The 27,181-nt window shown below is 40.0% G+C and overlaps 1 protein-coding gene across 2 annotated transcripts in view; it reads right to left on the bottom strand.

Moving 5' to 3' along the window:
- The window catches only part of hdac7 (histone deacetylase 7), a 189,916-nt gene extending 162,952 nt beyond the window's left edge, over window positions 1–26,964 (bottom strand). For both annotated transcript variants that reach the window (XM_004911916.4, XM_004911917.4), the window contains exon 1: window positions 26,848–26,964. The gene's annotated coding sequence lies outside the window, so the exon portion shown is untranslated. The remainder of the gene's footprint in view (window positions 1–26,847) is intronic.
- Window positions 26,965–27,181: the final 217 nt, after the last annotated feature.

Genomic DNA, 27,181 nt, shown 5'->3' with positions numbered 1-27,181 from the left:
TATTGCTATACAGTTGAAGTGAACTCTTGATGTACTTCCAAATACAAATAAAACTCTCCAATTTTACAGCTGCTATACATGACAATATTCACATACAGGGATGAGGAAATCTGGATCAAGAATATTCATTTTAGGCATAAAGTTACTGTCCTTCAGGTCAGATGGTCTATAAAACACTTGCACATAACCTATCTAGTATAAATAAATCTAAAGCAACTGGACTTGTTTGGTAATCATTGAAGACGTTTCACTACTCATCCGAGCAGCTTCTTGGAAGCTGCTCGGATGAGTAGTGAAACGTCTTCAATGATTACCAAACAAGTCCAGTTGCTTTAGATTTATTTATACTAGATATACCATGACCTGGATGAATGAAAATCTTCATAGACATATTGCACATAACCTGTTTCCCCTGCCCATTTATAGGTGCTGTTTCTGTACACACTTTTACATTTATTACCCTTTGTCCAAGTCAATATTAGAAATGCCTCTAAGTTCATAGGAATGCTACAGTGGAGCAATGAGCAAGTGATGTCACTGGCTGACATCCCCGCCTTTTAGTAGGCGCAACAATGCTGAGCTGTAGATCCCTAGAGGTGGCATAATTACATAGGAATGTATTAGGATAGGAGAATGGACTTCCCAGGAATAATGTCTCTCAAATGATTTCTGACAATATTTTCCCCATAACAGACCAAGCCAAAATGTTTAAGGCAATAGCATTCATTTTCACTGATTTTGTGTTCAATGTATTTATTATACAGTATGTCAATTATGAAATACTCTGTTACTGAAATTTCCTTTTACCTTTTCCTTTTAATTTATTAACTACTGTACCATCTTGGTTCCTTCTCTAGCAACTGTAGCTGTGACCCAGGTGCCTTGAAATCCAGCCACCATGCAGCTCATATCTAAATGCTTTCCCAGTGTTGGGGTGGCTGCATTATCATGTGATCATGGAAGTTCATGGTATGCAACAGTTCATAGCACCTTGTATGCTGCCTATGAAAATGCCTTTTTGGTGATGGAGTCTCTATAAATTAGCTGACGGTGAGGCAAAAATGTAGGCTGTCTTATTCTTTTTTTCTCCGAATAATATCATGTGTTTTGGGGTAAGTGTATAAATAAAGGTAACATTAGGTATTATATGGTTGTTTTAAAGCCCTTGTGCCATCCTTGTGCCATCCATGCTCAATGGAATAGAGCATAATGGATATTAAGCAGGAGATGTGCTCCAACATTTCTGGGATCTGGGCACTACCAGACGACAACCCATAGTCAGTGACTCTAACAGCCAGTGGGAAAGTTAAATGCCTAGTAGTTAGGTTGTTAATAATTAATACTTAATAGTAAGTAATTCAAACATCCGAGACTGTTATAAGATTCAGTATAATAAAAATCAATTAAGGTCAAATTTTACACTTAAGTACAAATGTACAACTCTCTATATATTTTATACACAATACAATAGTAGTGTACCCCATGTAGTTTGTGCTACTTAGCCCGCTCCTAAACTGCTGCATATGCTGTATATTCCAAGTAGAGACTTTCTGCTTCTCTCTTCCATCACAGATTTTACACCTCTTAGTGGATAAGATTTGAAGAGTAAAATGGGGTCTGTTGCCCATTTGTGAATAGCCGAATCTGTAGTATGTGTGAAGTACTGAACCTCACTCACTGGCTAGATTAGGTTCAGTCTCTAGGCTGTTCCATGAAAATTGAATTTTAGAAAGGCTTTTTCCACAGAATTCATTCTGCTTTTCACAAGAATAAGGAGTATTTCTCCTAAACCAAAATGCTTTTCTAGTGGATCAACCTTCATGGCTCTACATATCCTGAAACTTTTGCCTGAGCCCCAGTAAAGGTAAAACTGGTCCGCAGTTGTGAATCTAATAAACGTAAGTCCCTGGCTGTGCTTTAAGCCCCCGGGGGAGAGGTTCAGTTTCTAGAGTATTCCATGTAAATATAAATATTAGAAGCAATCGTGAGTTTTGTTGGACTGGTCTCCAGGGTACCAGAGTAACTTCTGGTGGGTCTGGGTTTCAGTAGGCCCTCCTGCTCACTAAACCATTTGGCATTGTATGCCTATACCTTAGCCATTCCCCATTTCTTTGGGAGAACCAAGAGAAGAAATGGAGGGAGAAATAGATGAGTAATAAAAAAAGAGACTAATATAATATTAACTAAAAACAAAACTTTAAGTTTAAGAGCTCCTAGTTACAGGGATGGTCAGCATACTGTACATATACCCCTCCTCTGTCATTTAGTATGATCCAAATGGGAAATAACTGCTTTAATACTGTATAGCAGATTTATCTCCTTTAAATACTCAGAACACTAAAACTTGGCACAGCCCATATTTGTCAGTGAGCCAGCAGCACTATATCAGCACCAGCCCTAATTGCATTCTGTGTGTTCAAAACACAGACATTTTACTTAAAAACAAATAACTAAATCACATATTTTGGACATGACTGCACTTTTTTAATTAAGTTCAGTCTCACCCTCCCCGCCCCCCCCCCACTAAAACTGGCGGATTGTTCGGCACAGATTAGCTTAAGTACTAAAGGCCGCCTAAATGCTTAACACTGAAACAATGTCTCAGAAACACATAGTACACTCTCTTTTGATAAATATCAAAAATATAACACCGAGCACTAAAATATACTTATATAGGGGAGTATCGCCACAAATAAATACATTGTAGAGATCTTCTTATGTCATTTAAACCAGGGGTTTGTTATTTGTATAGCTGATGTTCTTACTATTGCACTGCCACTGCTTACCTCTGCATGACATGCACATTGGGAAAATGGTAGGGGACAGGATGGGGGGCATCTACATGCCTCCAGGGTCGGATTTCAGTTTGGGGTGTCCATTTTATGGGATACCAGTACAAGTTTGGTGTTTTGCATTGTTTAGCTTGCTTTTTCACTGCTTCTTGCTTTATAGACGGAACTTACTCTTGTACAGTGGGGTAGGTAGTTATGAAACAAACAGGGTCAACTGGACCTCCCTATTTTTAAGAAAGGTGGAGCTTAAAACGCCTCATTCCTTATATTCCCTGGACAAGAGATCGGGACAAACCACTGCTGCTTGTGCAGGGAGGGCTGCGGTCAGAGAATGAGAAGTGGGACTCCAATGTGATGATTACATAACTTGTGAGATCAATTATTATTTTGGGATGTAGTTCAGTGTAAGAAATAAACTCACTGCTGCCACCAGAACAGTTTAAAACTTTAAAACTGCAATATCTTTAAATGCATATAAAAACTACAGTTAATTGCAAAGTGAGCAAGTGTAATTTAATTTTTTATTTACTATTTTTTCTTTTATACCCCCCTACTACTTAGTTGCATGCTTCCATCAGCTTGTACTCAGTCATCTCTGATTTCCAATGTTAAAGTATCTCTGCTCCCCAAAATGGCTTTCTAAGCCAAGGTCTTTCCATTACAATGCAATAACAGCACCTTCTCTGTCTTTAAACTTTGCTATATTATTTCCATCTGTTTTCTCTATAACTCCTATCTCCTGGTGCATTAGTCCAGTATTATGTGGATCAATCTATCTTGTATTTACAAAGCCTTACATATTGCAGGAGGTAAAGCCCTCTAAGTTTTCTCTGCACACATTCTTCAGACTGTGCAGTCTTCAAGGAAAAGACCACCCTCCTCTTAAATACAGGGCTAAAAAGAGGTGATGCACATTATGACAGAACTTTTCCTACAATTGTGCTTAAGTTTCATATTATATTAACTATGTAGATGAACTAGTAAAGAACAGCAAATGAGGCATGTCTTCATCAACATGCATTTAGGGGCACATTTACTAATCCACGAATCCGAATCTGAATGGGAAAAATTTGGATTGGAAACGAACATTTTGCGACTTTTTCATATTTTTTGCGATTTTTTCGTCGCCGTTACGACTTTTACGTAAATTGTTTTTCGTAGCCGTTACGATTTGCTCGTATATTGCCGCGACTTTTTCGTATTAAGCACTCGTAAACGGCGGGCAAACCTTTAAGACTTTGCATGATTTTGGAAGCCTCCCATAGGACTCAATGGCACTCTGCAGCTCCAACCTGGCCCAAGGAAAGTCTCCCATAGGGCTCAATGGCACTCTGCAGCTCCAACCTGGCCCAAGGAAAGTCTCCCATAGGGCTCAATGGCACTCTGCAGCTCCAACCCGGCCCAAGGAAAGTCTCCCATAGGGCTCAATGGCACTCTGCAGCTCCAACCCGGCCCAAGGAAAGTCTCCCATAGGGCTCAATGGCACTCTGCAGCTCCAACCCGGCCCAAGGAAAGTCTCCCATAGGGCTCAATGGCACTCTGCAGCTCCAACCTGGCCCAAGGAAAGTCTCCCATAGGGCTCAATGGCACTCTGCAGATCCAACCCGGCCCAAGGAAAGCCTCCCATAGGGCTCAATGGCACTCTGCAGCTCCAACCCGGCCCAAGGAAAGTCTCCCATAGGGCTCAATGGCACTCTGCAGCTCCAACCCGGCCCAAGGAAAGTCTCCCATAGGGCTCAATGGCACTCTGCAGCTCCAACCCGGCCCAAGGGAAGTCTCCCATAGGGCTCAATGGCACTCTGCAGCTCCAACCCGGCCCAAGGGAAGTCTCCCATAGGGCTCAATGGCACTCTGCAGCTCCAACCCGGCCCAAGGGAAGTCTCCCATAGGGCTCAATGGCACTCTGCAGCTCCAACCCGGCCCAAGGAAAGTCTCCCATAGGGCTCAATGACACTCTGCAGCTCCAACCCGGCCCAAGGAAAGTCTCCCATAGGGCTCAATGGCACTCTGCAGCTCCAACCCGGCCCAAGGAAAGTCTCCCATAGGGCTCAATGGCACTCTGCAGCTCCAACCTGGCCCAAGGAAAGTCTCCCATAGGGCTCAATGGCACTCTGCAGCTCCAACCCGGCCCAAGGAAAGTCTCCCATAGGGCTCAATGGCACTCTGCAGCTCCAACCCGGCCCAAGGAAAGTCTCCCATAGGGCTCAATGGCACTCTGCAGCTCCAACCCGGCCCAAGGAAAGTCTCCCATAGGGCTCAATGGCACTCTGCAGCTCCAACCCGGCCCAAGGAAAGTCTCCCATAGGGCTCAATGGCACTCTGCAGCTCCAACCCGGCCCAAGGAAAGTCTCCCATAGGGCTCAATGGCACTCTGCAGCTCCAACCCGGCCCAAGGAAAGTCTCCCATAGGACTCAATGGCACTCTGCAGCTCCAACCTGGCCCAAGGAAAGTCACGATACTGAAGCTTGAATGAATCCGAAACTTTCATACTCGGCACGACGGCTACGAAAAAGTAGCGACAATTCGTGCAAGTCGTAACGCTACAAAAAAGTCGTAACGGCTACGAAAAAGTCATTACGAAAAAAAAACATTCGGATGTTCGTGGATTAGTATCCAAATTCCTGTTGAAACCCTAGATTTCCTTTGCCTTACCTGATTGCCAATGATAGTTCCCTGCTTATTCAGATCATATGCTAGAAGCTTAGCTACTATTCACATGTCTTATCCAATAGTTAGCTGGTTGCAAAAGTGTGAGTATCTTCAGGCATAGAGATGGACTGGGGTTCCCAGGGTCCACCGCCGCTTCCGCTCCACCCCCAGCCACCTTTGCTCCCACTCCAGCGCTGCTTACTTGCTGTGAAATAATAAAGATGGCCATGTGTTCCAAGGTGGAACCCTGGAGGGGGGTGTGGGCAGGTGGCAGGGCACAACATGGTTAGGACCCACTGGGCTTTTTTCCCGGGTAGCCTGTTGGGCCAGTCTGACCCTGTACAACATCTTATAATTATACCACCACCATTATCACTTCTCAGCATAATAAATTATTTAACTTTATGTCTGGTTCAAAGGAAACTCTAGAACCATTAAAACGTAACAAAGACTCCCAAATTTGATCAAGAGCAATTGTGTAAATACATATCAGCGTTAAATTCCTCCTTATTATGCTTTTCTGTAGTCCATGAAAACTCACTTGTAAATTGTCCTCATATTTATCCACAAAAACTCAGCTTTAAACTACTTTGAATTTACTGAGAACCGAAAGGTTAATAATAAACTTTACTTGAACCTGGACAATAGTGTTCCCATGTTATATGGGAAAAAAAGCAAAATTCTCTAAAACTTCCCACTCGCATATTGTGTATTATAAGAAATCTGTCTTCTGTGGTTTGCTCTGAATACCCAAATCTTTTTTGGCTTTATATAACTCTTGGCCAGATATTCAATTTTCACATTAGGAACAATTTATAGAAACAAAGTAGGCAGCGGGCCTAAATCCCTTGTTTAAAAAAGCACATTGTTCATCACCTGCTCATGTCAGAGACTGAAAACAGTGGTTGGTTTTCTGCTTGTCTGCTTCTCTGTCAGTATCAGTACAAATTGCAGGATTACATTAAACACTGGCAGATGCATAGGGATCGCTTGTATTTCTCTGATGTGTCACAGTTTTAAACAATATGTTGTCCTCTTTCTGCAAGATTGAGTAGGGCTCATACCACTGCCAATATCAAACAGCTGTTGGGTCCCCTATATTACCTCCTTAGTTACTGTACTGAGTTGCAGAGGGTGGACATGCAGCATCTATAAAGCCCCCTGTAATTAATATTTTTATTATTCAAGCCAATATAAATTCCAAGTTATAGAAGAGGGGTTGAAGGCCCTATGGTTAGCAAAACACTACATTTACATATTTATATTTAAAAAAAATCCCCCACAAAAAAAGTTAATATTCCAAAAGGAAAAGGATGGAAATTAAAGCTCTACAGGGTTTTTCCTGTCATGCAGTTCCAAAGCAGAGTCTGTATGGGACTTTTGCCACTGTGGCAATATGCAATGACAAATTGGAAGAATTGAACAGACCATTGGTGTTAATGTTTAGCTCTGAGCTGGTACACATTTATAATCAAAGCACAATTTAAGACCCACTCAGCTGTCCTATGTGGAGTTTGCCCTTTTCTGAAATGTGCTGAATAGAGAACTAATTGTACACAATGTTAATGCAGATAGATACTGTAAGTTAAACATGTCTGAACCCCTTGGAATTTGTTGATGCACGCTGTTTTTCCTGCACAACACCTAACAAGGAATGAGGCGACCAGTGTAACCTTCCAAGGGTATCTAAACAAGTCCATCACGGGTGAATAGAGTTCAGCCTCCGCTGCCTCAAGTCTCAAGTTGCCAGCCACAAAGGTACTAATAAGGTTGCCATGGTCTACTTTGCCTACATACAGAAAAGATGCATAAACTGGCTTCCAACATTTCCCGTTGCCATACAAGTGGAAAGTAATGGTAGATTTTTTGCATAGAAAATACAATTCAGCAAAACGAACTCTTGCTCCTTGCTTCACACTGATCATTTTGGCACTAACATATTTAAAATAAGTTTATTATATACATAAAGTATGGTATAGGCAACTTGCTCTCTCTTGCTAAAATCAGCTAAGCTCTACACAGCATACCTTCCACAGCCTGGTTAGTGAGTGTATCCAGAAGGGTTGGAGGTAAAACTATTATCTCCTAAATACTGGGGTGCGGGTCCAGCCATTTAGAAAGAAAAAATGTGAAAATAAATATTTCAACCTCAATTTTGACAATCAGATTTCGTGTTCTTGATCATTTCAGCACAGAATAGAACACAACTTCAATTCCATATGAAGGCCTCTTGACCTTTAGGGTTCGACGTCTGAACTGAGTTCTGTATTCATATTGCAGCCCTCCAGCAGTTAAACAATAGCATCCAGCATCCCTCAGTAATCTTTGGCTTGAAGTTACAATAGCACTGAAAGTTGAACATCACTACCATAAAGAAGATCGTATTGTGTGCTTGGTTAGGCTTTCCTTCCTGGAGATGCTTTGCGTGGTCTTTTCCTAGTGTAGTAACTATAATAATAGCAATTGTTGTTTTTTAACCTTTAAATAGCCAGAACAAAAGGAGCATGTTGGGGAAATAGACCTTAAATGCCATAAGGCCATAACATGAGTGGTCATAGCAAATACTACAGGTTCTAGAAGTCATTTTTTGGAAGGAAATGGGTGTTACATATGTAAATAAAGTTCCCAATAAGTAAGATTTTAAATCTGACAGTGTGTGAGCTCTTACATAGGAAGCTCTGAATACTTGCATTGGAAGGATGGGGAACAAGTAACACTGCTCTTAGCACTTCCATAGCAGAACCTCAAGTCAACAGTGTAACAATATTTATTGTTAAGGTGATGCACATAAGGTATCTTACAGCAGCCCCTTTGGCATTAGCCAGAATCCATAGATTGCCAGCCTGGGCCTGCACATAACAAATCTCGTATGTTCTGCTGCTACAACAGTTACTTGAAAGCCAAGAGAGTAAAGTCATCCTAAAAGTCATGAATTACAGCAATTCTTAAAGCTGTCCTCAGTGAACAGGTATGGCCAGCATCACTGAGCAATTGTGTTTCCAACAGATCTGCCTACTTATAATCACATTTCTACCCATGAACACTGAACTCTACACCAAAGAGTTCCATGTTTCTCTTGACTACAAAAACAACTCCTTAAATCAGCTCCACTATATTCAAATAAATAGCTTTAATCAAACAGTTTCAATAAACATACAGTACAACATGCCTGATTTCTGTTCAAAAGATGGCACTCATTTAATAGATAAAGGATAATTCTCATCAATTTAAATTAGAATAAATTCCCTCCTATCAAAAATGACAGATTTTTAATGGTAGGTACTGTGCAAGTCACAAAACACCGGCATTAATGGTAACTGAAGAGGCAGGTAAGTACAGTTCTGACCTGGAGTTTTCCGGATAAGGGATCTTTCCATAATCTGGATCTCCATACCTTAAATCTACTAAAAGATTATTTAAACATTAAATAAACCCAATAGGAGTGTTTTGCTTCCAATAAGGATTAATTATATCTTAGTGGGGATCATGTACAAGGTACTGTTTTATTATTAAAGAGAAAAAGGGAATCATTTTTAAAAATTTTAATTATTTGCTTATAATGGAGTCTATGGGAGATGGCCTTTCCGTATTTCAGAACTTTTTGGATAACGGGTTTCCGGATAACAGATCCCATACCTGTACTTGTGTCTCCATACCTTAAGCTTACTAACATACTTGTAAATGCTAAATAAACCCAACAGGATTATTTGGCCCCCAGTATGGATTTTATTATCTGATTAAAATGGACTCTATGGGGCTGATTTACTAAGACACGATTTCGAATCCGAATTGGAAAAATTCCGATTGGAAGCGAACATTTTGCGACTTTTTCGTATTTTTTGCGATTTTTTCGGCGTCTTTACGATTTTTGCGAAAAAACGCGAGTTTTTCGTAGCCATTACGAAAGTTGCGCAAAGTCGCGATTTTTTCGTAGCGTTAACACTTGCGCGCAAAGTCGCGCCTTTTTCGTAGCACTAAAACTTAAAAGGCGCGACGTTTCGCGCAAGTTTTAACGCTGCGAAAAAATCGCGACTTTGCGCAACTTTCGTAATGGCTACGAAAAACTCGCGTTTTTTCGCAAAAATCGTAAAGACGCCGAAAAAAATATACGAAAAAATCGCAAAATACCGATCATTACGAAAAATACGCAATCGGACGCATTCGGCCCATTCGTGGGTTAGTAAATGTGCCCCTAAGAGAGATGACCTTCCTGTAATTTGAAGCTTTCCGGATAATGACAAGCAAATTTTTTTACCAGACATGGATTCACAATGAAATTCCGCATTGCACCATTGTCAAATTTTGTTCGCAAAACTACGGCACAAAAAAATTAAAGACAAAGATATCACAGAGATGAAAAAGTCGCCAAGACAAATATGTCAGTCATGTAAAATTTGCTATGTATACAATTTGTTGCCTATTGACTTCAATGTGTTTTGCGAATCTTTTGGCATTGCGCATATTTCTCTTTCTATTTTTCGTTGAAGCAAATAGGACAGATTCACTCATCACCAGGCAGAAAGCATTAAAAAAGAAATAATGCCTAAAAATGATTATTGCTAGGAATTCTGTATTTGATATACTGACCATATCTTCTGGCAGAAAGGCTTAGCACCTTATAACAGTAATAACCCAAGCCTTATAAGCTCGCCATTTTGGGTCTTGGTAGGCCATGTTTTAAGTGGCAGCGGCACTGCACATGCTCAGTTGGATCTGGACAGCTGCTCAGTTGCTAAGCTTAGAGGTAGTTGGAACATTTTTAGCAGAAATTGTGGTTCATTAGTCACAGAAACTGATGCTACAGGACTGATGATTACATTCAGATACAGAATACAATAGTTCCTCAGCTTCAAAATCAAATTCTTCTCCTTTCAAATCTAATGATAACAAAACCAGATCTCTATATACATTACTACTTATATGTCAGAGACTTCCCTGTGCAGTTTGTTGGTGCCGCTATAAGGAGTATTAGAATATTATTCCCTTGCATTCCCAAACTACGGGGCACGCCTGGGCATTTATTTAAGCCCAAACTGTAACTTTAATCACCTTATACAACTCTGGTTGGAGTCAGGCTGGAAGGTGCAGCTGTAGACGGGCAGAAAAGGAAACAAGACATTCACATCATCACTTATGACATCTGCTTTTTGGAATAATGACCGGAGCAAGTTATTGCTACATTCCATGGGTTGCAAGTCACCTTATTCTGGCTGCATGATACAGGTGACAAGCCAAGTCCTACTGGCACGCAAAGCAAACGCTGGGGCTGACATTCACTTGTACCTCGCTCCTCAAAGACAATTTGGCCACATTTTTCTCTAAATTCGATCATGGTTGGAAGCTGCCCAGTCTCCACTAATGTTAAACGTAAAGAGTTAGTTCATCTTGAGATTTTAGTATGATACAGACCAGCATTCTAAGAATTTGCAGTGATCTACATGGTTGCTAGGGCTTAAATTCCCTAACAAAGTGGTATAATTTTGCAAGTCAGAATAGAAACATATGCCCAAAAAGAAACATAAGCAATTAAAGGGGTTATTCACCTTTTAGTATAAGGGTGAGAGTAATATTCTGAGACAATTTGCAGTATTATTGATGGGGTTTTTTTTACATTTTTTTTTACTCAGCAACTCTCCAGTTATGTAGGTCTAAATTACCCTAGCGACCAGAGAATGGTTTGAATGAGAGACTGGAATATGGATAGTAGAGAGCCTGAATAGAAAGACAATAATAAAAAGTAACAATAACAATACAATTGTAGCTGCATTAGTAACCCCCCCCCCATTTTAACACTTGAAAGAGGCAGAAGAAGAAGGCAAATAATTCAAAAAAAAAAAAAAAAATACACAAAAACTACTGATAAACCTATAATGAACTGTAATCTGTTTATTCAATAAGTATAAATAAATACCTGCAAAACAGTTCTATTCTATTTCTACATCATTTGAAATCCTGGCATGGGAGGAGGGACTAAAACACTGATGTTACAAATTGTAACAACTTCTCCACAGTTACAGACAGCATGCAGGAACTACATAACTCACAATGCATTGCAAAGATCTGATTGGCTGCCATGGGCAACATCACCGAGGATGCTGGCTTACACACTATAATTAATATGCTCCAAGTGTGCAAGTGATTTGGAGGATGCAGACTGAAGGCAGGGTGAGGACAGTTGACTACTGTTTTGTTTTTTTTAGTCAGCCAGATCAGTAGCAAATCAGGCGGCCGGGCTTAGGTAACTGTTACAAACCAAATTATTACATCAAAAACATCATGAAAAGGCTGGATATTTTCAATTTATGTATATTGCAAAGTTGCTTGAAATTATGTTTACTTTTCAAAAAGCCCAAGTTGTGTCTGGGTGGAGTCTCCATTTAAAGGTGAACCACCCCTATATAAAATAAGAAAATGAATAATGAAGACCAATTGCAAAGTTGCATAGAATGGTTTCAAGATATAAAGAATGAATATAAAACTGAATATACCATTCAATGGGACAAGGTAGAAGATAAAGTGATAACCCTTGGCTATAAGCACATCTTTGGATAGACATCTGAGAACACAGTGAAGGGTCTTAAGGGGCTGTAGGTAATGCAGGAACCTATAGGAGAACATTTACCTGTCTATGGCAGCTGTACTTACATTCCTTTACCTTTAGCGACAGTGACACTCTCAGTGTTCCTTTAAGCACAGTATAGGTTAAATGAGCCATTTAAGCCATTGTGATGCACAAAATGAAGAGGTTTAGTGGCTGTGCGTATGTGTGTGAAGGGGTGGGAAATCTGTGTATGTTTTTGGATGTTTCATTTACGCATTTCGAGCTGTTGGCTCCGGGTTGGTAGATTATGGTTTTCTGGCCCTCGGGGGATTCCATGAGTGGTGAGGTCACCCCAGCTGCACAAAATTAAACCTCTGAAAACAGCTGGATGAGCTAAAGCCACAGCTCAACCACCAGGACCGCTACGTGCCCTGTTTTTCTCTTCCACTCCGTTTGTTTTCTATTTTTTCTATGCTTCCTAGTGACTGATTTTCTCTTAGAGGGGTTAAATAATATTCTTAGTTGCCACGTGCCAGAATGACAAAGCCCTTAATCCAAATTGCAGTAAAGAGAGTGAGCTGATTTCAGGCCAATTATCATTGCTAAGTGACAGATACGGAGCAGAGGAGGATTTGCAGAGCAGCGTAGCTTCCCAAAATGTAGTCACTGAACCGTCGGTTATTAAATATTGGCTGTCAGAGTCAATAAGCTTACAGTCCTGAGCACCCAAAACAGTCTTGATGGCTGCCATACAAACTCCTCATAGTTTTTAGTTGTCACAGGCTCCAAAACATATTCCCAGACCCACCACTTCTGGCATTCAGGCAGCCCCCAAACCTAAAAAAACTAATAACAAGAAGTGCCTTAATACAATCCAACAAAAATGGAACCTATCCCTGTGGCAAAAAACAATCCAAAACCTGCCCACACGTCTGGAATTCAGACAAAATACAGATTCCGGACACATTAGAGGAATACAACATCCATGGCCAGTACAACTGTTCTTCCTCCAACGTGGTGTACTTAATACAGTGCACTAGGTGCCCAACAGGAGGACTGTATATAGGAGAGACTGGCCAAAGCCTGAGAAAGAGGAATACACACCACCGATTTACCATAACAAATAAAAAACTGGACACACCAGTAGGGAACCATTTCAACAGCCCTCACCACTCCATAAACGATTTAAGAATCTTGGTCCTTAAGGGAAACTTCAGAACAGACAATGAAAGGAAGGTTTGGGAGTATAAATTAATGAAAACTTTCAACTCTCTGGAGAAGGGACTGAACCTAGGCCTTGGATTTATGGCAAATTATATAGATTAAGAACTGCCTGCACTCAGCCAGAAATACCAACATCTGTAGAGACACCGGGCCAGTTAATCACATGGAATTCCATTCACTTCACACTTCAGTAACTTACCCTAATTTATATCAAGTCACTTTAATCCACATTTCCACATTATCCTGTACCTTATCTGTTTGTATCTGTTTGTCCCTTGCAGCCCCCCCCCCCCCCATCCCGTTTATATGACTTTGTTAATACCTTCCACACAGATATTCTTTTTTTCTGGTTATTTGATCTATGAGCTGAATGTTGTATATATATCAGCGAGCACCACAGCTTCTTTGTAATCAGCTTGAAAAAGGAACTAAAATGTTCTGAAAGCTTGCTATGGTTATCTTAGTTAGCCAATAAAGGTATCACCTTTATACCACTTTCGTTATTTTTTATTTCAAAAGGGTTACCCTGTAAACAGGCAAAAGTTGCTTACGTAATTGTTCATTATGCAAAATGTTATTTATTCTCTCACTATTTGGGAAGAATTCCCCTTTAAATCGCATTATAAATGGGAAAGAAGAATATGTAGATTGATGCAAAAACTCTTGTTAAAATGAGCTGCAATCAGATCAACTGTTCTGGGTTTGCAGTGGGGAGATTATTTCTTGTATCTTTCAGCAATTTGGTCTCAAGTTAATAAAAGGCAAGGAATTTTCTTTCAGAAAAGTGTAATCAGTGTGTGCATGGCCCATGCAAATGGTACTGGCCCCAAAATGCGGCTATCTGCGTTTTTTAGAGCAATTATTGTCAGTGAGTACCGTTACATGAAGTCATGATACTAGAATTTTCAAAATGCACCATGCGTCATTTACAACTCTGGGAGGTGCAAGTGCATGAGCACTAAGGGGTGCAAATCCTGTTAAATAAACACTAAGGGGTTAAGGGGTACACCCATGTGCCACTTAATGCTCTTACGCCCCTCGGGGTTGCTGCTGTCTGCACGGAATGCTGGATTGAAGTAGCCCTGTCCGTACCTTGGGCCTTGTTGCGGGCTGTGCCTACTGTCACTCCTTAACTTGCTTGTGCAAGTGGCGCGCAAGTTAGGGGCAGGTAAGGGGCCTACATGCCACTCCCTGCCCATTTTGAATCTAGCACAGCCTAACGCAGTCCACACTAGATTATAACTTCAGTCCACAGGCCCGTGGGCCACAATGCCCCATGCAGTGGGAAAAGGCCAAAAAAATTACCAAAGGTGGCTTTTTTTGCACTTTGCACACTGTGAATGCCTTCTATTGTGTTTTATTAGCCATAAGCATGGGCAGTATTGATCTGGCTAATATGACTGTACAGAATCCTATGCTAGCTAGTCAGTGCCTTCATACAAGCACTTGCAATGTGGTTACTGGCTGCCTTAATTGCATACAAATACAGAATAGGTTCCACCACCCTAGACAACGTATAATTTGCCATCAGCAGCCAATCAATTATTTTTCAACAGTATTTGTGCAAATTAGCACATGTTATTACACAAGACCTTGAATGTAAAACGTTACTACTCAGTGATTGTCCATATAATATGCCTGCAATGAAAATGTAGTTATATAAGTTTTCCATCATTTATACACTAAATAAAACAATTTGGTTAAGACCATAATGAAGAAATGACAGAACTGAGTAACGTTGGCTCATTTTAAAAATAATTCAGTCAGTAACAAAGACAAAAGCAAAAGGGAGCAAAATGGTCTGGGAAAATGTACCTGCACAAACAATTTATTTCTAATACTTATAATTCTAAAGTATATTCAGCACATGAGCCCTTTATTTTCTAATAACTACACAGATTAATAATTTTCATCACATTTCTCAGCAACCTCTGTCAAATAGCTGCTCTCACAAAATAGCAGAATATATAGATGCTACTGCATCCCACAGCAAAATCAATTGAGAGCATGATCTTGTGTGCATACATCAGTAGAAATTGTGTAGCATTCAGGATTCCAGGAACACAGGACACTGTGCTGTCTCTGCTGTAACGCCCCTCAGTATAGAAAACCTTCCTGTGTTGAAGCAGAAACCTTATCATTTTATATATGGCATATTGTATTGTACTGTAAATTGTAAATCTATAACAAATTACAGAACCATAATGCCCATAAGCAAAAAGCTGCAGGATAAGTCTTCTAACAGAGGTCACTGAACTCCAAGTTATATTTTATTTCTTTTTATTAGATGTGTTGGATCTGACTTTCAAATGCTGCATGGGCAGCTGATAGGCTAATAGCCAATTGGAACACAAAAAGCTAACCTCCTGTTTGATAAGAGCACCTGACCATATTGCTCACAAGTGCTACTTTTGGACCAACAAAAGCATAATATTCATTAGAAATATGAGTGTTTGCTCTTAACTTGCTAGCATATACAGGTGGCAGGGTACATGGGGGATATTTCACATAAAAATGTATGTGGCTGCATATAGAGGATATGTCCTAGTTGTCCATTACAGCCTTTGTGCTGTTAGAACAGTGGTTCTCAACCTTCCTAATGCCGCAACCCTTTAATACAGTTGTTGTGGTGACCCCCAACCATAAAATTATTAAATTATTAAAATATGTGTTTTCCGATGGTCTTAGGCGACCCCTGTGAAAGGGTTGTTTGACCCCCAAAGGGGTCCCGACCCACAGGTTGAGAACCGCTGTGTAAGTGGATGCAGTGGGTTGGCTGGAGGACTGTAGGTCAGCAGGATATGCCTGCTATAATTCATTATACATTTTCAGTGTATTACCCCTGCTTATTCAACTCAATGTGTGAATTATGATTAAACTGAAACTTGGCAGGTCATGGAAGCATACTCTTTGGACATGACCTCCTTAGTTTTCTATAACTATATATTTTAGGTAAGTGTGCCTTAGTCATCATAATATACATGACATTGCATGTTAATATCAAATTCCTCTTACTCAGAAAGAGATGATTACAGCAGCCCATAAACCTAGTGGAGAGCACATTATAAGCATTGTCTTGTGACAATGAATTGGAACAGGGTACCCTGATGGATTTTCCATGAAGTTTGAGCATGGTAGGTAGAAACTGGTAATTTCTAAAATATGTTTCATATGAGGGATGAGGGACTAAGTTGTGGTAAAATAGAAATGTGGAGCCTAGGAATTAATTTATAGGGGCTCAGAACTCAAAATGCCCTTGGGAAGTTTAATGGTACTATTCTACATGCTTATTACTAACACCTATTTCCTACATGAGTCTCTATATGACAAGGAGGGTTGGCATAAAACATGGTGTGGTACAATAATTAAAGGTTGCATTAAAAAACAGACCATAACTGCAGACCACTGACCAGTGTAAACTTTTTGGTTTAGCTTCTCTTAGGAATAAAATACACATATGGAAAAAATATCCAGACACCTCTTATAAAATTGCATGTCTTCAGCTGGAACTCTCACTGCTAAGTTCCAAAGGGTCTTGAGTTCCAAATAGCTCTCGAACTATTCACTGGGCCATGGGGTTGTTTTCATAGCGAGCAGCCTCTACAAACTACCATCACCAATCTATACAACCTACCATTACCATCACCAGTTGCACTATTGGTAGATGCCTGGAGAACACTACTGACCTGAATGTGCAATTCAGACTGTCAAGTATGGTAAAGGAGGATAGTTTGGGACTGTGCTTCATGTTTTAGCCTCCAGTTGGTCTACAGTCTATTAGTCTAATAGTCTATTCTTAGCAGCTTTTCTATTGGTCTTCATTTTTTTAAAATTTTTGTTGTTTTTGAATTATTTGCCTTCCTTTTCTGGCTCTTTTCAGGCCCTCTCCTATTCATATTCCAGTCTCTCATTCAAACTGCTCTTTTGTTGCCAAGGTAATTGGACCCTAGCAACCAGATAGCTGCTAAAAATAGGCCCTCTTGTATTCATATGCCTCCCTTAAATCACTGCCTGGTTTCTAGGTTAAATTGTACCCTAGCAACCAGATAGCTTCCAAAGAAGTGCTGCTCAGAAAAGCTAAATAATGAAAAATGCAAATAATTTAAAAAGATGACCAATTGCAGAATGTTTCAAAATAGCACACTGTACATCATACTAAAGGTGAACACAACTACTTTAACTCTGTACAGTGACATTCTTGATTACTCCATGCTTACTTCTTAGGAAGGCCATATTCTATTTTACCACCATAATGACCCCCCTTTACCCAACTGCATGGCTGAAAGATAGGCTTTATTGCCCCCTGCCCCCCCTCCAGCTAAGTTCCCATTCCTTCCCATGAATGCTGACATCAGTGCAGATAAGTGCTCCACCTCTGCACCACCTAGCCTGCAAGTGTGCTTAGGGCCATGATGCCCAACAACCCCCTGGGTTTTCTTCTGGGCCACCGGTGGGCCAGTTTGACCCTGCCCTTTGGCCTTACAATGTACCAGTAGATCTACAGTGTGCCCTTAGCAGTAACGTATCTATTTCTCTCAACATCACAAGTTCTATACTCTATCTATAGACAGGAAGCCCCCTTTGTTATTTTTCCTGTTGATTTTTGCTTTCTGGCATTCAGTTTCCTTGTTGTGTTATGGTTTCCTTTTTGTATTGTAATCTAGGCAACAATATATTCTCTTGTACAGGAGACATTTGTGTTGCAGTTTCCCTGTTCCTTCTGCACTACACTTTCCCATTCAATAAACGCTCAGCAGCATAATTACAGTATAATTTCCAAGTGACATGCCAAATAAATGGTTCCTTTTTCCTGTAAATACAAAATATTATGATCCGTGTTACAGTGTCCCTGTGGATTTCCAGCTCTGCATTATATTAAGTCTTTGATTCACAAGCAGGCTATGTTGTATGTGGTATGAATTACTGAACCCATAAACTAAATAGTTTTTTATGGTGATAGATGGGCAGCTTCAGTAAGCATTTAGGATGCAGCTATCTGCCTCTTTTAATTGACATGTGGATTTTATATACTGTGTTTATTCCACTCATAGCTTAGATTCCTCATTTACTTCTAATATCTTTATATTTTATAACAGTGGGATACATTAATCCTTGTTCATGCATCCTTCTACTACTTCCAGCTAAACATTCACAAATAAGATCTAGAGCAGACAACCCATTATGATTAGGGTGAGTAGGGCTAAAAGCAGCCTTTTCTAGGATGGGTAGGGCAAAAAGAGCTCTTCTCGTATGCAGGACATGTTCTTAAACACTGGGGGGTCATTTATAAACACTGGGCAAATTTGCCTGTGAGCAGTAACCCATGGCAACCAATCAAACTGTTGCATTCATTATTTTACTTTCAGTAGAGAAAAGCCAATCACTTTAATGTTTGCTATGGGTTACTGCCCATGGGCAAATTAGCCCAGTGTTGATACATGAGCCTTCACATGCCTCATGCTAAACACATAGCACTGCCTTATAACTTTAATTTCCAACTGAGGAATTATAGCTGGAGATATGCAAATGACTCCTTAATGTCCCTTTGGCCAACTATGCATCCAGAAGTACTAGGTTAATAGCAACAATACTGCCTGATTTAGAGACACAAATTCCAAAAACTTCCACAAACACCAAAACTGCCATTCATCAAAAACCATGCAAACCATTTGTGCATCCCTTCTTGTTTAATAGAGTAAATAATTTGTAAATATTACAATGCTGAGAAGATATTAAGCTGTTGGGATAATAGAACCACATTGTACCTTACAGCAAAAGCACAGGATGGCGGAAGGAAAATAAGCAATGATTAAAAGATGAAGCTTCCTGCATTTACACAGAATGTATCATTTATAGATACGAGAAGTGTAAATAAAGGAAATGGAGATATCTCCACCATTACTGGGCCTTGGAAACTGTAGGGGGGGGGGGGGGGTTAGATAAGCCTAAAGAATCAGGCCCTTCACCACAGAAAAAAAGAATGTAAAGGGATAAATGATTGGGGCTGGAAATTAAAAAAAAACATATATAAATGTTTGAGTCTTTATATTATAGTAAAATGCTACATATTTGCACCTTTTCAGTTCACATAAAGCTACAGCTTTCCATATCTAGCTCGAACTCTACTCAGACCACTGTACTTGGTTGCTGAATGTTGCCCTCAGGCCTCAGCTAAGGCAGAAAATGGGACAAGCATAAGGTTACAAAACTGCAATCCAAGGGCACCTATAAAAACCCAGGGAGGGAAGCAGGTTGTGGCAATTTTTATTTAGGCCAGTCCCCTTGTCCACACTCACAGCCATTTAAAAACATGTTTTACTACACAAATTAGCTAAAAATAGGCACATTCTTGAACCAATAGCCACAGGCAGGGACTTTAAAAGGGACACCTTAGACTAAAAAATACACAATGCTCTATTTTAGCAATGTAGCAGAGCACACTGTAGCTTTAATAGATATACTGCACATATTTTTACAGAAACTCTAGGAAAAAATGCCTGGTAACACCTAAAACCAAATAACAAGAATACAAGATGAATAGGGGAGCCCCTGAAAAGTAAGAAAAACAATAACACTAAAATTGAGGTCTGTTATTTGGTTGCTGGGGTCAGTGATCCCCCCCCCCCCCCCCCCCCCCCACTGCCCATACAACCAGACAGAATTTTTGATTGTAGGCTAGAAACAAGCAAAATAGGACTGCTAATAATTCAAAAACCATAAGAGTAAACAATGAAGACAAATTGAAAAAATGCTTGCAATAGCTGCATCTATAACATTTAAAGTTTATTTAAATGTTTTGTAAGATGTTTTTGGCTTCTTTCTGGACACATTTCTTTCCAAAAGTTCACAATAATCCTCATATTTCATGTTGTGCCTTGGACTCATTCAAATAATAAATTGCTACTTACATCAGTCAAGCAGGGAAAACAAGGAGTTTATTTACTTTAACCAATCATGTACTGTTTGTAATAAGCAGAACACAGCCATGAAAAATTATCTTGTGCGCTGGGTGAACAGAAAAAACACTGGCCACTTGGACAATTTCAGCAGCAATGTATTTATGTGTCTATGTTGCCTTTGTTTATACAGCTATCAGAAAAGATAGATTGTGTATTTACACACATGGGAAAAGCACTTAGTCTCCAATCAGCAGGTATTTTTCCCTTTCCACATGTAACGCACTTCTCTGCCCTGTAGAGCAGGGTCTCCAAATATGTGTAGTACAGTGACTTGAAAAAAAGGCTGCTTAATATTATTTCCCTTGTCCCAGTTACCTGTCAGTTTTGGGCATTGACTCTTTGATTACTTGAGCAAGCATAGTACCCAAGGCTATTGTGATACTAATATGTTGGTATATATAGTTTATGTCTGTGAGTGTATAGATAGGTCAGTATAGGTTTGTGTGTGCTGGGTTTACTTGGAAGGGTTGAACTTGATGGGCTTTGGTGTTTTTTCAACCCTATGTAACTATTTATTGTCAGTTGGATAATAATAAAACTTAAAACATACCCCATGTACACATAGGACTAAATGTTCATTTATATTTTGAATTTAAACATGAATTAGATAAGCATGCAGGTATACACTATCATATGTACACAGAGCAATACTTTATAATTATATCTATCATACTGTCTGTCTGGCCAGAGACATTCTCCATTGGCTAAGGAAGGAATGAAGCCTAAAGGAGGCCATGTGCCTGCACATACACTCATTTGGCAAGGTCTCATCCCCATAGGAATTAAACATTTTAAACATTCCCAATAGATATCTGGCCTAGTTGGGGAAGGCCCAAACATGGGCAAATAAGATTACAACTATGTTTAAATGGGCTGAATGAGCAGCTTTATTCTGCCCGTGTATGGCTAGCTTTAAGATGGCAAAAAATCAGCAAGACATTGATTGGGCAGGTTTAAAAATCCTGTCAGGGTGAGTACTGCATTGGCTTGTTGAGTGATTCTCACTCCGATGGCCTGCATTTGCCTCATTGTGATCTGAATACTTGGCCCTTGGGCCAAAGGAGCGGATCACAAGGATGACAAATACAGGATCAGCCAATGCCACCCACATTGAGGTGGGCATATCAAGGAATGACCCACTCTAGCAGATCTTTTAGTATATGGGCATCTTAAGAAAGGCTTTGTTCAGGCTTTTTATACACAGAATGCTGCTATGCCCTCACGCTTGTGTATTTAAGCTCATGGCCAATTACATCTACTGGATGGTGGCTGAGCATTTACCATTGCCAAGCACACTACTTATAATAAAGACAGACAAGAAACGCAAGTTCTAGTTTTGAGAAACAGCTTACAGAATTGAAAATTAAATAAGGCACAAAGTGTGTCCTAGAGGGAATCCATGGCCCCTTGCAGTTTTACTCGCTGTTCCCAGCACCATCTGGTTTCCATTTAAGTTCATTATTTGCTGATAGATTCAGACCCCAATTACGATATGAATGGCCAACAGGATGATCTCTCTTTAAAATCCAATAGGACTTTATGCTGGACTTCAGTGTTACAACGGTGAACTACAATACTTGGCTCCTCTACTTTTATTATTACATTAATTGAATAAATTGCACACACTTACAAAAAATGTCCCCTTGGCAAAACAATCCACTGACCTATTATACAATATATAAACAAAAAGGAGGAAAAGATTTAGGTCACAGATGTCTGGATAATAAAACCCTTCTCAAAGTCCCTTTGGATAAATAAAATTCTTGCAGTGTCCCATTAATGCATCTGAGGGTATATATCCATATTAAAACTGTGTTTCTTTTATTTATTATTCATGCAACTAGAGCTGCGATATTATCTAAAACAATGTGTGCTCCAGTATTTGTAAACTTTAACTCCCAGCATCCTCTGCTTACTCTTGGCTGGCTGACTGGGGGTTGTAGTTCCCGACATCTGGTCGGACACCCCTCCCGCAGATTGTAATCTTAATCAAACACATATTCCATTTATACCATTTTCTACTTGCAGTTTACAGTTTTACCCTTACTGTGTGCATTTATGAGCAAGGAATGACAGGAGGAATGAGAAGCCCATGGCTTCCTGGGAAGAGTCATTGGCTGGAACCCTTTCAGAGAAACTTGTGTGTTGACTGTAAGACTCAACAGTAAGATGTGGCTTGCAGGCTGCACTTTCAGACATAACTGCTTGACTTATTTTGGTGAGCAACTAAACCACAAGGAGCCTGTTGGGATGTCATTAGTCTTCCACATTATCTTCTGCCCTCCAACAGAGTGCTACTGCAGCTGAGGGAACAGCACCCTTCCACTGCTAACGGAAATAAGTCAACCATGTTGTCTACCCTGAGTGTCTTGCTTAAATCTTGAGTTTTCACACAGAAGAAACAGCCTCATTCTTTTCTATGCATGGTACCTCTTGTTCTTGAATATGTTGGAGAAGATAACCTCAGGTTTTAAAAGGTCTTCATTTGTTTTCCAGGCAGTCATTTCAGCATAGCTGCCTTGGTTAGGCAGTCTGACAACTAAGCATGGAGCTCCTATGCAAAACCATATTTTATAAGGAAATTACCCAGTTAATTTCATTTTTTGCTCAGTCAGTCAGTACTTTTACCAGGCACTGCCCACTGCTAATTATGTTTTTGTAAAAAGTACCAAAATAATAATGTGCTTACTAATCTAAAACCATCATGGCTGTGCCCTTTTTTGCACTTTGCCCAGCAGGTTGTGCCCTGAGAAGAATTTTAAGAACAGCTGTGTTTATTGGTGGGGCATTCCAAGTTAGAAGCAGGTGGGGGCACAAGGGTTTCACCTGGAATGTTCCCTAACTTGACTTGTTATTCAGATGTGCAAGCTTGGGAGCAGCAGCAGGCTCAAGGCTCTGGGGATCCCTGTACAGGGCACTCTTATGCCCAACAGCGCTGCTCAAGGCACAGAGCACAGTCTGCACAAACCCCACAGACAGCCTAAAATCTATAACTTACAACTCATTACTTTTGTCTGAACTCATCCTCCCTACCAGTTGAAACTTACATTGCCAGGCGTAGGGCAAAGGAGAGAAAATATTCTTGTGATAGTTCATTTTTGTTCAGCAGCCCTCCACTTTGGAATTTGGGCAGCTATATGGATGCTAGGGTCCAAATTACCCTAGCAACCAAGCAGTGATGTGAGTGAGAGACTGGATTATAAACAGGAGAGGTCTGAATAGAAAGTAAGAAAAAGTAAGAATAACAATAAAATTGTAGCTTCACAGAGTCAAAAGAAAAATGTAAATGATTTAAAAACTATGAAGAATAAAAGATAAAGACCAAAACAAAAGTTGCTAAGAATTGCTTATTCTATAACATACTAAAGGGTTGATTCACTAAAGGTCGATAAGCGTTATCGCATGCTTTTTTGCGTGAAAATTGACGCCAAAAAAAACACACGATTCGCTAAAGTATTATCGCATGCTTTAAGTCGAATATCGCATGCATTAAATAGCACGCAACCAAATGCGTTAATTTTACCGCATTGAGTTAATTCTCGCGCAGAAATAGTACTAACGCATGATTCGGCAACACTTAGACGCGCTAAATATCACATTAGTCTGTGCAAAAATTAACACCTACTTGAGGCAGGCGGTAATTATAGAAAAGTACAGTTAATGAGCTTTTGGTAACACAATAAGGACTTTGCAGTGGGATTTATTCAAGTCTGTGTTGGCCCTAGAGTGATGCAGCCGCCAGTTTGCAGGGAAATGGCCATTTTCAGAACAGTAGTTTTACGAAAGTAATGGCATGTATGGCTAATATGGCGTGCGGTTTCTCGCACGTGGCAACAGTTTGTACGCGCTGCGTTAATTAGCGCACATTGCATCAAATACCAAAAATAGTCTTTGCGACTTAAATAACGCAAACAGCATCGCGTCTAAATTAACACAAGTATGCTTTTAGTGAATTGTGCGTTAAGACGCGAAAAATAAGACGCAATAAAATGCTATAAATAGTGCTAGTTTTATGGAACTTTAGTGAATCAACCATTAAAAGTGAACTTAAAGGTGTAATACCCCCTCTTTAATTAATTTGTATCATAGCTGTTACATGCCTTTGACTGTTATAAACTGGCTTTTCTCTCACGTCTCATACTGAAATTAAAGTTGCAACTATATTTCAAAATGTTAAAACATATATAAGTGAATAATAAGCCCTCTGGTGGTTTTGGTTGTAACATAACCAACTCTGTAATCACAATTCAATAAAGAATGGCTATCTTTTCCTTTGATTGGAAGCCAGCCATTATCACTAAATCCTCTGAAACAGGCTGGTGTTTAAGAAGCAGTTGTGTATGTGGCATTCCCATGACAAACTTGCTTTCCTGTATGCAAGACAGCAGAACAGTGATGTTTTTTTTGTCCCAGGGACTGCAGGAACCGTAGACACTTGGGTCATAGTCCTTTGTTTCCTATTTTAATAAGAATGGGGTTTTTAAGTGTTTTTATTACAGTCTCTTCCTAACAGACATAAACTCTGAGCTTCCTCAGCTAAAGTGAGTCAGATGCTCAAGATCTGCTAAACATGTTAATGGCATAATAGTACTGTACTTTGTATAACTGCTTTATTGCCAGTGGGAACAAAGGACCAGCTGATTTGTGCGAGCAGAAGACTGCACTCCTTCACATGCTTTTAGTAACCCAGAGCAAGTGCTGTTTTGAGAGAGTTCAGATAGGGCCTTCTTCCCAGGTCCCTGCACATAGCAGTTGTATGTAGGAAGAGAAGAGGACAGTAATATTAGTAGGGAAAGATGGCATTAGCAAATGCTTATGTGGTGCCATTATTCAAAAATGAATCTTGCTCTCAGCCTGAAAACTATAAGCCTGGAAGGTTGACACTGGCAGCTGGAAAGCTTTTGGAGTGGGTCATAAGGTATAAGAGACTGGAATACATTTCAAATCACAATACAATAACTTTGTTATGGCACACATGCAATAGATTTTGCTAGGCTTATTTTGTTATAAGACAAAGTAAAAAGAGAATGAACCAACTGCAGAGTAAGAATATTTACAGAGGTTGTGCTGCCAATGCATTATTGCTGCAGTGTCTGTCACAGAGGAACACTTTCTGCATGTGCTGCAGCTCAGTGTGTGACCCATAACCCAAGGGTTTGCTACCTTAGAGCACATAATCTCAAATTATGTCAATTAAAACTGCTACTTACAACTGCCATTGCCCAAAAATACAGTAGAAGACAATTCACAGCCCCCAATTACCGGAGGATACCCATTAGTAATCGTGCAATGCACAGAGCACTAGCATTAGGGGCCACAGCCTTTGCACTGCAGGATTCTTAGTGAGGAGAAATGAGTAATTAATATCCAAATGACATGTTGCTATGAACACTAACATTCCAGCACACTAATCACTAACCACCCCAGATCTATAGAACTGTTAATCCAATGATCACCACAACACTGGCACGCTTTAGATTAAATGAATTCCCACGGCTGCGGGGATTTTTTTCTAAGTGACCCAACTGTCACAGGCTAAACACGTGAGAGAAAGGCGCAGATTGGCTTTGATTCAGTTTAGCTGTCGTCTCACATCCCATTCTGTCTCCTACTAGCCCTGCAATTGGAGCACCAAGCACACAATTCAGTGGACTGATAGCATTAACACTCTAAGTTCTAATGAACTGCCCCAATAGAAAGATGTATTTAGAGCCCTTTTGTTCATTACTGTAGTAAAATCACCATTAAACAGTGCTATGCATCATTAACCGTCATTATTCCACCACGTTCTGTTATTCTTACTAATGTTTTTGCAGCTGCTCTCATCAAGATAAGTGTAGGAACTCGCACTAATGATTGCAATGCTATACTAAGATTTCTGAAAGGGAACAAACGCCCCACTGCTAACAATATGCTCGGTGCCTGATTTACTAGCACATGCCCATTGCTGCTTGCTTGCCCATTAGGCCTATAAAAGTGTAAGTTCTGCTAACAACTGCAGGTTCAGGCATAAACCTAAGCTTTATGCCCTTCATTCAAGTCAGATAAATCCATTGTGACATCCACTCCACTCGGTATGCACAATGCATTTTAAAAAAGGCAGAATGATTGTCCATATCAGTCCATAAGTACAGAGAAAACATCAGGTTTGTGTGTCAAAACATATCATAAATAGAATTCCCAAGGGTTAATTTCTCTCTCTAATACACCCTTATGTAATCGCTTCAAAGAAAGGCCAACTAGATTAATAACTGAGTTTCCTAGAAAGCAGTTGCAGGTTAAAAAAAAAATGGAAGAAAATAGAAAAAAAAGCAAGATATGCATTCCAAGAAGATAAATTCCTAGTAGAAAAGCACTCAGCTATAGGAATCTGAACTAAATTAACCTTTTCACTTACAAGAGCAATACCACTGAGCAGCCTGTCAGGAGAGCAATAGACTATACACAATTTATGTGCTTGCTTCAAAACAGTATTCTGGATTTTATTAATTGTTAGCGTAAGAGTGAGTGGGGTGAGATTTTGCTTCTTGGCTGTTGTACAAGACTTTTTGGCATGGACATAAACACAACAATAAGAACTGGGAAGGGACTAGAGGGGAGACTGAACTCATTGCACTTAGACACTGAACCATGGACGAGACATGCTGCAGGACATCTAGAGAATGCAAGGGAAAGACTCACCGGTGCCGTGCTTACGCATACAGCTTCTATACTTGGGCAACCATTGTGAGAGGATGTTGGTCTGTGAGGCAGTCTCTTTGAAACATCACAAGATCCTCTATGCAGTCGGAGAGAGAGTGAGAGTATCAGGCAGAACAGAGAGAGAGAGTGAGAGAGGAAGAAAGGGGAGGGAGGCTAGGGAGGGACCATTACAGGAGGGATCTATGGCTGTGTTGAATTGACAATAGAAGGAAATGCTTTACTTGACCTTAACCCTTTTGCTGCAAGAGATCAACTAAGATGTTCACATGAAAATAAAAGGCTAAGGAAAGCCTGGAAAACAGTTTAAGAAAAG

This window comes from Xenopus tropicalis, chromosome 2 (assembly GCF_000004195.4).
Source record: "Xenopus tropicalis strain Nigerian chromosome 2, UCB_Xtro_10.0, whole genome shotgun sequence".
In the NCBI taxonomy this organism is placed as follows: domain Eukaryota; kingdom Metazoa; phylum Chordata; class Amphibia; order Anura; family Pipidae; genus Xenopus; species Xenopus tropicalis.
This window is presented reverse-complemented; position numbering and strand designations above follow the sequence as displayed.